This window comes from Lissotriton helveticus, chromosome 4_1, assembly GCF_964261635.1.
Source record: "Lissotriton helveticus chromosome 4_1, aLisHel1.1, whole genome shotgun sequence".
NCBI lineage: Eukaryota > Metazoa > Chordata > Amphibia > Caudata > Salamandridae > Lissotriton > Lissotriton helveticus.
Window position 1 is genome coordinate 1,211,568,687 of NC_136063.1, and position 15,136 is coordinate 1,211,583,822.

Here is a 15,136-nt window from a genome sequence, read left to right on the forward strand (position 1 = left end):
CCTTACATTTCAAGTACTTGAAACAATGTTCACGTCCCCCAATCCGCGCAGATTGATAACTAGACTATATGCTGAAATGCAGGCGACCTCATCGGTGTGCATCCCCCGAACTAGACAGGAGTGGGAAACAGATCTGGCTCTTAATTTTACTGATCAGTTCTTTAACTGCGCTCAATCTAAAGCCCTCCCTCCCAATTACAGACTGCGCTTCTACATTTAAAATGTGTGCATACCACACCGGTGCGATGACACAAAATGGGCCCACTCGAGGATGCGTACTGCCTTCGATGCTCGGTGCGCGCTGCATGTGATGCTCTGTGCGCGCACTGCATGTGATACTCTGTGAGCACTGCCTGCTATGCCCGGTGCGCGCTGCCTGCGATGCTCGGTGCGCGCTGCCTTCGATGCTCGGTGCGCGCTGCCTGCGATGCTCGGTGCACGCTGCCTGCGATGCTCGGTGCGCGCTGCCTGCGATGTTCGGTGCGCGCTGCCTGCGATGCTCGGTGCGCGCTGCCTGCGATGCTCGGTGCGCGCTGCCTCCGATGCTCGGTGCGCGCTGCCTCCGATGCTCGGTGCGCGCTGCCTGCGATGCTCGGTGCGCGCTGCCTCCGATGCTCGGTGCGCGCTGCCTGCGATGCTCGGTGCGCGCTGCCTGCGATGCTCGGTGCGCGCTGCCTGCGATGCTCGGTGCGCGCTGCCTGCGATGCTCGGTGCGTGCTGCCTGCGATGCCCGGTGCGCACTGCCTGCGATGCCCGGTGCGCACTGCCTGCGATGCTTGGGGCGCACTGCCTGCGATGCTCGTTGCGCACTGCATGTGATGCTCGATCAGCACTGCCTGCGATGCCCGGTGCGCGCTGCCTGCGATGCCCGGTGCGCGCTGCCTGCGATGCTCGGTGCGCGCTGCCTGCGATGCTCGGTGCGCGCTGCTTGTGGTGCTCGGTTCCCCGGGAGGCTTTCTCTGACTTGTGTGGAGCTGCCCCAGCATACAGCACTCATTGCCTGAAACCTTCGACAAGATATAGGGTATTGTTGAGTAAGTGATTGAGCGCTCACAGCCAGTTGCACTACTGGGCTCTGTCAGAGATGTCTCTTGTGAGGCGTGTAGATTAACGGTGATGCGCCTATTATTAGCAAAGCATAGGGCTGCGATGCACTGGGGCCGATGCCACACTCCAAAAAGGGAGGACTGGCTCCACGATGTAGCCGATTACCAGGAACAGCTTCTGCATATTGGGAATTGATGCTGGTGCGTGCCCGACCCAAGGACATTTGGTCCCCCGAGAAGTGCACCAGAGAGCACAAGTTGATAAGAGAGTTAGCAAAGCCACTGCGAATGGGGGGCTCCATATAGGTGGTGAGCCCTGCCTGCTTGTGTGTACACAGAGGCGTTAACTGATAGCACTGTTTGATGCATCCTCATAGCTTAAGCATAACATTCTGTTTATTTTCTCATGGCTGGGTGGCCACCCCCACTCCCATGAGAAAGATATATATATATATTTAAATGTAATATTCCCAGAAAAAGGTGGCAGGGGAGGGTGTGTGTAGCCACTCAGCAGTGAGAGAAGAAATGGAATATTATGGATGACCCTTGAGAAGAGTAACACCAGAGGGCAGAGTTGAGTCGATCCGGGGGGCAGAGAGGAAATAGTGTGGGGTCTTCTTCCATACATCAGGAGGCTATTTCCTTGCTGGCTTCAGCTACAACAGCTACCCCAAAGCAGCCCCTTTTGGTTAACCCTACTCTACCCCCTCCAATGCCCAGTCTGTTCCCCGTCATTGGTCATGCATTAATGCGGGGCGGGTGAGTTTTCTCTGTAGTTTCCCTAAGGTGGGTCTGCTGGAGAGGGTGGGAAACGTAGGCCCAGGGTGGGGCGGGATAACACCGGGTTTATGTGATCCCCTACTGCAAGACCTCGTCTGTCACGCTATAGAGGGATGACCCATAATAGCATCTATATCCCCAGAAAAGCACAGGTTTTCCCGGCCATGGTTTATCTCACATGTTGAGCCCAGAAATCAGGGAAGACAAGGATTTGTTAATCAGTTGAGTTGAGTTGTCAACCAAGTGACCCCATGGTTCCAAGAGGTCAAAAACTGCCGCTTGAATCTTAGGAGTGACATTGTAAGTGCAGGAAGAGTTACTTCCCCCAGTGAATCACATGATGGGGTGGCGACTTCATTTTTACATAGGGACCTGGTTGATGGTCTAATGGCCCTTGACGCCTGAACTATTCCTCTATTCCTTCTGCAAATACTGGCGTACAGATAAAATATCGAGCCCTGAGTGCATCACAAGGGCCGAGCAGTTGTGGGGATGGGGCAAAGGATGGGGCAAAGGTGGGGATTGCAGGGAGTTAGTACCAGCAGGGATTTCCCTTGACTGAGCCCCTAAGTCCCTCTTTGCAGTGTCAAGGATACCATGGGGAGGCTCCAAAACCACTTGTAACCTCATCTCTAGTATCGCCTGGGTCTTCCCAAAGGGCTGGGGGTAACCACCCAGTGCCCATTTGTGAATGTCTGTCTACACCGGTGCGCCAACAAGTGATTAGTTTCCCCATTGTCAGCACCGGTTGGCAGTCAATTCGGGACTTGGCTGGCGGGGATGGAGTAATTTACTCAGTTGCCCTGAGGGAGTAAAAACCTGTCCGCAAAATTATGAATCCGGTCCTAAATTATCAATGGCAAGCAGACCTTGTAGATGTGCATGAATATGCACCGCACAATGAAGGGGTAACATTTATATTAACTGATAAATGAGCTATCAAAGTACACCTTTCCAGTTGGCTTGAAGGATGAATCCGGGAGAGTCTGAAAACTAAAAACTAAGGAAAAGTGCTACATTTTGATGCAATGCATCTAAGTTGCAGCACTGCATCGCATCTATGGGAGTGTAAAAAACAGTGTTCTATTTACCAAGATATGGCACTGTTTCTCTCTCGCCCAGCCCTGGTGCACTTCAGGCTGCCATTCCCCAACACACACACACCTGTGCACCATGGTGCAAGAGGTTGTGCATTCTACCAAGCATAGATTTTATACTGATTGGAGAGCTTCCTGTTCAAAAGCTATACTTTAATATTTTACAAACTTTGCATGTGTGCTGTATTATGCAGCACACATGCAAAGTTTGAAAAGCATGGAGAAATTTAAACCTTGGTGTACATCTTTGACTAAAACTGCTAACAGAAGTATTTGCATCACAAACCATGGGTGGTAGCATGAAACCGCCAACATCCCACCCGTGGAACAAACCCTCGAAGCAAAGTAGCACACAGTGCTACGTTTCATCACATTGGTCAACTTTTCAATGAAAATCCTGATTTGCTCTAGAAAGTAAATACCACCAAAACACCTTGCGCTGGGTTTGCAGAACGCAAACCAGACAGAGGGAAGTTGTTGGGTCAGTGCGAGCTGCGGTGGCTAGCTGCCGGCCCCATGTGACCAATTGGGTGGAAAAAAAGAACAATGATATCAATGTGATTGGCTAAATAGGTGAATGTTGATGCACTTCCTAGGGGTCTGGAACAGGGGTGTTAGACAGGATGGCATTGTATGCTGATGTGGTCCTGACATTCCTTGACAAACCTCAGCAGTCAGCTCCCCGGGTCCTCCAGATCACACAGATCTTTTGGAAATTCTCAGCATCCTCATCAACAAAGATAATTCCTCTGTGTATCTCATTGGGAGCCACGCTTCACTGTTGGAAAGGGCAGGGTGTGTGCAGTTCTTGAGAAATGTAAATACCTCAGAGTATACATTACAGAGGATGTGCAGAAGGTCCGAAACAGACATTCAACCGCAGCTGATTCACCTGACCAGGGACCTGGGTTTCTGGTCGGCACTCCCTCCCTCCTTCTTAGGGTGCTCCTCAATCTTTAAGATGGTAATCTTGCACGCTTATTATACCAACTGCAAAATTAGCCATATATTATTCCCTGCTACCTCCTCACTCAAATGGACGCCATCTTGCAAGGTTTTCTGGGGAACTACTGCCTGCCCCACCCAGAATTGCTCTGTCAAAATGCTTCTAATTCATGTAGGAGGGAGGTATAGCAGCTTTAATGGCTTCCTATCATAGGCATCCATTTAATTATTATAAATGAATGGTGGTTTGATATCCAGGGGGAACTAGCCTTCTACCTCTAACAAATGGGTGCTGTAGAGGACAGAGGTATCCCACCTGCTTTATAGTGGAGAGACCCCATCTTCTCTCCCTCTGATCACGACAGTGGAGTTTAAGGTTTGGAAAGAAGCTATTAGATCTCTGGATGAGTCGCATGACATGGGAGACACCCCTGTAGTTGGGGTATTGGCTGGGGCAGATGTCTGGGTTATTGGGACTCCGGTGATGGCATGCAATCTCAAAGTTTGGGAGTGCCATGTTCACAGTTACATTGAAATCATTTACAGAGCTCAATAGTGAATATAACCTCCACTGTAGTCAATTCCTTAGCCTTCCGAACCACCCGTGTGCTCTTATTCCTCACATAAAAGATCTTGACGAGCTTCTGGACTACAGCATGAGCGAGGCCAGAGTTTTAATGGAGGACTTGAGGTCATAAGATCTCAGCAGTCTATACACCAAATTGTTCACCTGACTCTTTTGGAAAATTGTGGGAGGAGTGGGAACATGACATGGGCCCCCAGCTGGAAGATGACTGGTGAGAGGCCTGGGCGTTCCCCAAGGGAGCGGTGACTGCGTAACAGATCAGGGCCATACAGCAGAAATACTTGCATAGGGGCTAATACAAATGTGACAGGCAGAGGAAGATGGGATTGGTCTCATGACCAAACTGCCAGAGATGCTCCGTTCAGAGAGGAGACCTTATGCATGTTGTTTGGACCTGTGAAAAGTTGGTTCCCTTTTGGGAAGGGGTGCCATTGTGCCTGGGGAGGGTGATGGGCTGGCAGCTTGCTAGAAATCCTAAACTAGTCCTCCTGTACATTACAACTGGCACAGACAGCAACAGATGTAAACCAGCATTGCTATGGTTGGGCCTGGAGGTGGCCAAGAGTGGTATCGCCATAGCATGGAAAGATGCCGAACTTCCTTTGCTGCAGGAAGGGGCCGGTCAAAGCTGAGTCTCCCGATTTGCTGCTTCCCCGCTTAAAAGAAAAACTCAACTTTTGTATGAACTCTGCTTTTTGATCAACAAAGCCAAGTCTCATCTGGCATCTTCACAGCGTGTGCTATATATAGTGATAGTATTGGATACCACATCAATTTGAGCCTCCCCTCCACCTCCGAGGATTCTGGACGTTAAGGCTATGAATCCATTGTTTCTGAATGGAGCGATCATTCCAGTTCTGACAGTTTGTGGCTGGTCTTCTAGCCTCCTGCATTCTCTTGGTCATACGTGCACGCTGACACGTGAGAGCTCTCTAGTGCTGCCCCACAGGCAGTGGTTTCAACACTTTCGAGATCTGTAGGCATGCATAAAGATCTCAAGGGACACAGCAGTGGGAATGCAATGGTGGAGCGTTAGTGACATCCTACATCAAGGAAAAAAGTTTCACCCGCTTCCTCCAGTGGCCACAGTTTTCACAGATTGCCTCTACCCAAGGGTGTGAATCCCATGTTAAGGGACTGGAGTCAAAGTCTTACATATCAGTCTGTTGGAATTAAAGGAATCCAGAATGTCCTATCTATTGGGCTAGACGATGTCCACACAAACATTATAAAATATGATTGGGTTGGTGCCTGTTAAGGGGTATCCTTGATGAGCCCAGTTCTGGGCCGTCCTGGACCATGTACAGTGAAATAATGGCCTATGGATCCAGTAGACTTCTACGATGGCTGAGGGGTGAGGTCTTGAAATGTATAGGACGCATCTGGAGATCTGTTTGATCTGTATCTATTGTTAAACAATCAATAAAATGAATTGTTAAAGAACAAAGTCTACACGTCATTGTTACAGTTTTTATTTGAGGACAATGCAGGGGAGGAAGTGAAAGACAGTTTTTCACAGTGAAGAGTTACACAGAATAAAACCAGATCAAGATTGAGTGTACCATATGGAGAAACTATTTGTGATGGGTTGAGTGCAGCAAAGACGTTGCCTAATTAAATAGTAGGGTGGTTTGATTAATGTAATAGTTGGGGTTCTGCAAAAGAATATAGGATATAAAAAGTCTATAACATACAATATAAGGGGTTAAGTTCCTTTTGAAGCACAATTTTATTGAACGCTTCCCAGTAACATGTATGGACATGTTCCATAATTACTAAATTTCTAATTTCATTGCAACACTAGCAAAGTCTACTCACCTAGAGGGGCACTGGGACACTTTTGTATCGGAGGATGTTAACAATGGCGAAACGGAGTATGAGCTTACATTCCAGATGGAACACTACGACAACATCAGACACACCATAGGTGCAATCAATAGAACCACTGGTAATGCCGACTAGTATGACCTCAGATTAACACAAGATCGGGCAACATCTTCCATTGTGCCTTGGTATGTCTCCCTTCAGACCCTGAATTTCTGAAGACCATGCAGCATATTATTAATAAGGGTTCTGCATATAGTGGATACAGCCTCACCCCCATCCCAATATCCCCCAGCACTTAACTTCAAAAATCTCTTCCCCAAAATAAGAATTTTGCCTAGAGTAGGTTTCTAAACTGTATATATTTATATATCTGTAGTCGTGTTAATTTGCATTCTGTTTGTAAACTAGGAAACGTTCTTATGTTATTGCCTTCCATCAAATCATCCAGTTCATTGAACCAGGAAAGTCACATGTTTTAGCACGCCTCCTTCCAAAAGTGGTCGCTGTTGTTATTTTTCCCTTCTATCCCGGACATCAGGTCACACCTACCCAGACCTCTAGTGTTGCTTGCTTGACCGGTAGTAGTTTCGACCTACCCATCCTGCCAAATAAACAGTGCATAAATGAACAAGTTATTTGCCTTCTCCAATAGTTCTCCCACGCCGACATTGGCTGCCGATTACAATACGGCTTCACATGCGGAACTGAGTGACGTCACTGGAGCCATAAAGCACGTCCATCAGCATACTGACGTCTGTTACCCTTCATTTTTGATTGCGCCTTTGAGGGAACAGATGATACCAAACTACTACGAAAGGTGCAGTTCACAATATTATCAATAGAATATTTTGCTACATGCATTATTCATAATGGAATAAATAAATAGGTATAAAAGAAGCAGCATTTGTAAATAGCTAGAAGTAGAAATGAAAAGGAGTTTTGGTACAGAACACCATGCTACGGGGAAGAGGGTGGGTTGGTGAGGAACCTCCAGGTAGACTTTGTATCCACCAAAGGAAGAGTTACCGAAGGTAGGTTACTTGTTCTTCTAATGGATACATCTATCTGCAGATTCATCACCTTTAAATTGATTTCCCAAGCAGTGCCACACTCAGAGGTGTGAGCATGGCTGACTGAACTAAGAAGTCCTGAAGAACTGAGCGAGCTTATTGACCATTCCTTCTCACTTCCGAGTCCAAACAGAAGTTCTTTTCACACGTGTGAAGGGAGGTCCAAGTTGCTGCTTTGCATATATCTGCTATAGGAACACCTCTAGCTAGGGCAGACTAGGTGATGTAGCTCTAGCAGAATGAGCATGAATACCTCTAGGTGGCTCTTTTTGAGCCGTGGAGAAGCAGATTGTAATACACAGGATGATCCATCTTGAGAGTGTTGGTTTGTGAATTGCTTTTCCTTTCACTTTCACTATGCATCCTATTAAGATTTGATCATGGAGTTTGAATTCTTTGATTCTATCAATACAGAAGTTGGTTAACATTTAGGGGTTAAGTCCCCTAGTCTTTCTTCTTCCTTCATAGAATGAGGAGGAGGATAGAAGTTGGAGAGTGTAATGGATTGTCATTAGTGGAAGGGAGTAACTACTTTAGATAGGAAGGCAGACCTAGTCCATAATATCAATTTGTCCAGAAAGAAGGTAGTAATGGTTGGTTTACACTCAGCACTTGTAGTTCGCTGACACGCTTTCCTGATGTGTGTGTGTGAACAAGTTCAATGAGAGAACACATTAAGAAAGTAAGAGCAAAATGTAGGTCCCATTGAGGTATAATAAAAGGAGAAGGGGAGTATCAATTTGTAAGACCCTTTAGAGATCATAAAACAATTAGGGCTTTAAACAGTGATGGTTGATTTGTTCAGTGTAGAAATAGCCTTGAATGAGATCTATGGATTTATCAGCACACCATTTTACAAATCTAGACCATCTGCTAGAGTATACAGATTTAGTAGACAGGCGTCTAGAAGATAGAACTAGGTCCATCACTTTAGTTTATAGAGAGAAAGATTTCAGGTTGCCCCCCTCAATCTCCAGGCATGCAGGTGGAGGTTGAGGTGTAGAATCTGCCCCTGTGACTAGGACAGGGGTGTCTACCTGTGAGCGAGCGGAGGAGAGAGTAAGATAAATAAGGTAGCATTGCACATCCTTCTAGGTCAGTCCAGGGTGATTAGGATTACTTGGGCCTGCTCTGAGTGAATCTTCCTCAACACTCAACGAATGAAGGGTATGTCAGGAAACGCAAACAGAAGTGGAGCAGTCCCTTTAAGGTGAAACACGTCCCCCAAAGCCACTGCATTGGATACTGGAGGGCACAGAATTCCAGGCAGTGAGCGTTCACATTGAGTGCAAATACACCCACAAGAGGAGTTCAAAATAACTGAAAGATGTCCTGGATCACCTCTGGGTGAAGATGCCACTCGTGGTCTGCCAGATGACGTTGGCTGAGATGATATGCTCGTACATTGAGAATTCCAGCCAGGTTATTTGCTACCACGCAAATTTGATGGTCCTCAGCCCTGTATCAACGTTTTACAGCCTCTGCAGAGGACCCCACACCCCCCTGTTTGTTGGTGTACCACATCGCTATTGTGTGGTCCGTCAGAATTTGGACCAACAGCCCGTTAAGGCAAGGTAGGAAAGCCTTGAGAGGTAGACGTAGCGCCTTTAATTCCAACAGACTGATATGTACGACTTTGACTCCAGTCCCTTCACATGGGATTCCCACCCTTGGGTAGGGGCAATCTGTGATAACTGTGGCCACTGGAGGAAGCGGGTGAAACTTTTTTCCTTGATGTAGGTTGTCGCTAACGCTCCACCATTGCATTCCCACTACTGTGTCTCTTGAGATCTTTATGCATGCCTACAGATCTCGAATGTGTTGAAACCACTGCCTGTGGGGGCAGCACTGGAGAGCTCTCACGTGTCAGCGTGCATGTATGACCAAGAGAATGCAGGAGGCTAGAAGACCAGGCACAAACTGTCAGAACTGGAATGATTGTTCCATTCAGAAACAATGGAATCATAGCCTTAACGTCCTGAATCCTCAGAGGTGGAATGAAGGCTCGAATTGATGTGGTATCCAATACTGTCCCTATATATAGCATGCGCTGTGAAGACGCCAGGTGAGACTTGGCTTTGTTGATCAAAAAGCAGAGTTCATACAAAAGTTGAGTTTTTCTTTTAAGTGGGGAAGCAGCAAATCGGGAGACTCAGCTTTGATCAGCCATTTGTCCAGTTAAGGAGCTATAGAAATGACCTTCCTTCCGATGGAGCTGCTACCACTTGCATCACCTTTATGAAGACTTGTGGTGCGGAGGTGAGAACAAGCACTAGGACTTTGAACTGATAGTGTTATGATCCTAAAATGAGGTGGAAATACTTCCTGTGTGATCTCAGAATAGGAATGTGGAAATAGGAATCCTACACATTGACAAACACCATCCAGTCTTCGGCATTCAGCACTAGGAGAACTGGAGCTTTTTGAACATTTCCTTTATGAGTAACCAGTTCAAACTCTTAAAGGTTAAGGATCGGTCATAACCTGCTATCCTTTTTTGGGATCAGAAAATATCAGGCACAGTGGCGGCTCTTCGAGGGAGTGCTGCGGGGCGGAGCAGGGTGTAATAAACTCCGGCATACGGCTGCACTGAGTTAAGTAAATAAACAAATAAATAAAAACTAATTACACTTTGCGCGCTGCATCGCCATTTGGCGTTGCAGCACGAGCAATGTAATTTGTTTTATTTATTTATTTACTTAACTCTGTTCTGCTGTATGCCGGAGCTTACTGCCCCCCCCCGGCCCCATCACCGCCCCGCAGCACTCCCTCGAGGAGCAACTGATCAGACATAGCATCCCTGTCCCTTTTCCTGCTCTGGAACCAATTCCACTGCACTTTTGAGAAGAAGGTAATGGACTCTCTGTTAGAGTATTTGCAAGTGTTCAAGCCGTAGGGAACCGGGGAGATATTGGATGGGTTTGTTGTTGGAAGGATAGAGTATTCCCCTTTCTACAATTTGTAAGACACAAAAGGTCTGATGTGATTGACTTTCATGTTTAGGTCGAGCCTGGGCGGCGGATACGCTGCTCTGTGAGACATGCTGTATTCAGGAATGGACTTGAAGCTCTGCCCAGATTTTCAATTGGCTCCTGTTACTGTCCTTTCAAAATGGTTGTTTTTGATTCATCAAATGGATTAGTAGTCCCTAAATTAGTACCACCTTTTCTACGTATGTAACCTCCCATGAGTACTGACTGCCCTCTTACTTGTGTTGTTTTATTTACAGTCTGCGAGCACTATTTTCATTAATGATTTTCTCCTATTGCAGGCAAAACATGCTTTCCTGCAAGGGTGCCCGCTCTGCCTCTGGGCGCGGTACTTTAGGTTTCAGCACAGCCATCAAAGGTGCCAGCCCAACGGCCCAAGCTAAGGTTACCTTAAAACCTGTGCATATTAAAGTTTATAACGCAGCAGCAGAGGTTAGACGGATACCCAGTCATGGTGTACAAATAAGGAACAGCCCCCTACGTAGTGTCAATGTGTGTGTCGCGTTGTTCGTGAAATGGGTGGGGCCAGGTGGCAGTCCAAGGCATTGATGGACTCAATGTAATTTCTTTTGTAAACAAAAAGAAAGGGGAAAGCGGTCCATGTGACGTTTTTTAACAGAACGATGGATGCCAAAAAGGAGTCAGTGTGAATGAGTGACGTTGTCTTCATATTCAGGTCAAAATAAGACCAATTGGAGGGAACATGGTCTAAGTGGTCATTATGATGGAGACATCCTATCATTTAACAACATTTCAAACATTATTTCCGCAATATGAGCCATCAAAGTTTTGCAAAAAAGTGCAAGGATTGAAATACAATTACAGTTAAGATAAAACAATAAAAAGTTTAAAAGAATACAAATTGGAGGAACAAACTAAATTCTTGTGTTCGGTATCCGAGTGTCCAGATTAGATAGTAAACATTCTAGTTTGCAAGAGGGTTCATACAGGTGGGCAAAATGAATAGTACAAGAGTGTAAAATGCATTGTGCATGCAGTGAACTCAATGACCAGCGGATGGAAGACAATTTTAGCAACCAATAGAAAAGGGCATTTCTGAAGCAGGGTTGGTCAGTAGGCAGTAGATTGGTAACAGCCTCAGCGGCCAGGGAGACAGGGCGTTTGTGCAATGAAATGCAGTAAAAATTAAAAAGTATAAAGTGCAAGATAATCATGAAATACATTATCTAAAATGCTAGATGCATAGTAGTAAATCATTTTTTAGAACTCACAGCACAGCTGGTCTAGCAACAGCATAGTGTAGGATCCACAGTAGTCGCTGATACCTGCGCCACTGAGCGTGTGCCCTAGGCTCAACAATCTACCAGGGGGAAAGAAGAAAAGCACACCGGGTACAGACAACTTACCAACACTAAAAAAACCTCTAAGGGTCCACCATGAGCGTCGGAAATAAAAGCCCCCGTACAGTGCAATGGCGAGAATAGATTGTACCATAGTGTGAGAAGTTGGCCTGGTATATGATGCTCACTAGTTCTAGTGATCACCTTGTACCATGCCAAGCAACCCTTATGGTGGAGGTTGTAAAGTCAACCTTATAGACAAGCTATCCTAGGGGTAGCATGGACTAAGCAGTCTTAGGCTAAACTCTGTAAAGGCATGTGAAGCAAGCTGTTTTACCATACACAATCCCCTTGAATACCAAATGAAAGGACACCACACAGATATATATTGAAAATATATATAGATTTATTCCTACAAATATCCCCTATACTCTTTATGAGCACAGAAGCATAAGCGTTAAAACAAAACACAGTTTAAATATACAAAAGTTGCACAAATATGGATGAGCCCTAGGGGCCACCTAAACCATATACTAAAATAGTGGTATAAGAACCACTATGGGGAAAGTGAAGAGGCCTAGGGCCTGGGGAATCGCTGGAGCTGTTCGAGACTAGCAGTGATGAAGTCGGGAAAGGCCCGCGGGACTCGGGTGCAGTGCGGAAAGCGCACGCATGCACCAATGCAATGTCAATGGTGCGTAAAAGTTACAAAGTTAATGTTTTAGGAACCTTCCGATGGACCTACAAGGATAAAACTTTAGACACAGGCACTAGAGATGTATACCAGTGTGGGAACACCGGCGTTGCTGAGTTACCTCACCCACAGGAAGCGGGTGCACAGGTGCGAAATAGTGTCGTGTTTCGTCACGCAGGTCGATGGTGCGTGGAGCTGAAGATGCTGCAGGCGGGTCGTCGAGAAGAGTTCCGGTGAATCCAAGGGTGGATCTGAAGAGGTGAAGACCTGAAAGCAGAGGGGACAATGTTCAAAGTCACTAGCCAGTGACTACCGTGGAACCAGGAAGGAACCAGGCAATGTCGGGTGCAAACAGGAGATGAGGTGAAGATTGTCTCTGCAGCCACGTGGACACGAAGAGATCAAGGACATCCAGGCGTTGGTCACGAGCTGTCCCACGAAGGCTCTCGCTGATGGTGGTGTCGGCAACTTGATTGGAGCAAACAGGCCTTGGCTAAAGCAAGACACGCAGGAATCGATTCAAGCTTCTCACTCGGACCAGCAAGGTCAGAGCGGGTGCTCCTTTTCAGGGGAGCAAGGGCTAGTCTGGAGCAACCAGACCAGCGGTGTAAGTCGTAGTTTGCGTCGCCAAGATGGCCGCTAGCCACGTGGCAAGTGGCCGGGATGGCGCGTCGAGTGGCAAAGTGCAAAAGGGCCCCACGCAGATCGTGGAGATGCTGGGGGGCTGATCTTCGGTGCAAATGCTGCTCGAGGTTGGGGCTTCTCAAACCCCAAAGCACAGCGTCGAGGGTGCCTCGGGTGCTGCGCAGTCAGCTTCTCGGGGGTCTTTCAAGAGGTCCGGTCCCACGTCTCTCGGTGCCTCCACGGGTCCCTTCTTTGCAGGGACTGTGGATCGGGCTGTGAGATGTCTGGGAGTCTGGCTCTGGGCTCGGGCACCGGCGGGAGGCGGCGGCAAAGCAGACATTGAGTTGCTGGTTGGTGCCTGTATTCACAGGGTGGTCACTCCTTGGCCACAAGGGAGATTCTCTTCAGTCTTCTGTGCAGCAGAATGTCGAAGTCCAGTTTTCTTCTTAGTTTCAAGTCGAGTTCAGGATGATCTGAAGTCTCAGGACACAGCTCCTACTCTTATTCCAATTCTAGGGGCCGGATCACCTGCTAGGTCCCTCCTCTGGGTGGGACCAGGAGGGGGGGCGGTTACACCCCCTTTCCTTTGTCCAGCTTCGCGCCAGGACTGGGGCTGGAAAGCCCCAGCACCGGTTTGAACTGGCAAATGCACGGGGACACCTTGTGTGCCCCAGGCATGTCTGATTCTATTCAGCCCTGTCCTACCCAATACACAAAATCCTGTCTGGGGTGGTGCTAGCACCTCCCAAGGCAGGAAACCCTTTGTCCAAGCTGCCCTCGCTGGAAGGACTCCCAGCAACAGGAGGTCAGACTTGTGTCTGTGGTGGCAGCATCCATTTTGTGATGCTGAGGCTCTGTTTAACTTTAACCGGGGTTCAGGTTAGGTACATGTCGTGTCCCTCTAGAAGGGTGGAATGCTACCCCCGTCGCCAGAACTGGCGAGGGAGTAGTATTCCAATTCGTATGACACCTTACTCGACATGTTTTGATAAAGCCAAACCAAAGATAGCATTTAACCGCGAGGATTATAATGCACTTAAGAGTATATGGTATGGCAGTATCATGAAACAGCTAAAGGACATGGTTCCGAAAGCTGCAGACAGGCTCAGCTCATGCCAGAGCACCATCTCACATATTTCCAAGCACTCTGCCTCCAGGATTGATGAGGCCTTCCATAGGAGTGGCTGATAGGAACATATGTGTCCATTTTAGGTTAGGTATAGGCATACTACACCTAAGTAAGGGGTGGTTACACCGACTTACCCCAGCTGAGTGATCAGCCAGTTGTGTCAAATATGGAGGCCAGGCCAGGGGTGGCACAATACGTGCTGAAGCCCCTGGTAGGCCTTGAAAGCACCTATGCCCTGGGTACCTGGGTACCCTGTTACAATAAGGTGAACCAGTTCCAATTGGGTATGTACCTAAGGTACATGGAGTCCATTTTAAGGAGTGAGCAATTAGCCTGGGGCCCTGAATAGCAGGATCCCAGGCCAACTAAAGTCAAAAACCAGCTAAACACCAGGCAAAAAGTTTGGAGGTAACCATAGTCAGATATCCACCTTCCTACACAACCCCCCCCCCCAAACGAAAGGAGATAAGGCTATCCTTGACCAGGTAAGCCTATATTGCCTAAGTGGCCATATAAGGAAGTACCAGCTCTGGCTTGGTTACCCCCTGTCTCATGGTCCCCTAAGCAATCCCTCACCCTAAGGGTATCTGAGGGTCTCCACCATAGGGAATCTCTACCTGTGGTGTGTCTTGGCAAAGTTAAAGGCTGATGTTGAGATGGAGTACTGAAGTGAGATTCCGCTGTAGGACTCAGCTTCCTCCAATCACTTTCCACCATGTAGGCCTTTCTTTCTTTGACTGAGTTGCACTATGCTCTCAGGGTCAACCTCTGGCTACCTAAAGCTGGAGGCTGGGTCCCCTTGGTTGGCTTACTGGAGGGACAGTTCAGGTTTGGGCCCTTTGGGTCCCAGGTTTGGCTGTGCCCAACAGAATCCATCTGTGGGAGGTCCCTAACTAATTTTAAGGGGGATCCCTCAGGAGTTTTTAAAGTTTTCACCTGGCTAGGGCTGCTAGCCTCGGTGCCCCTAATCTGTTGATGTGGGTGCTTTATTTGACGGGGGGCCCTTTGGGGCTCACTGTCCTTCTTGTCCTCTGCAGCCCTGGGCTG

The 15,136-nt window shown here is 47.6% G+C and overlaps 1 protein-coding gene across 1 annotated transcript in view; it reads right to left on the minus strand.

Moving 5' to 3' along the window:
* Window positions 1-15,136, minus strand: part of LOC144829042 (uncharacterized) — a 347,020-nt gene that overhangs the window by 24,601 nt on the left and 307,283 nt on the right. The window lies entirely within an intron of this gene.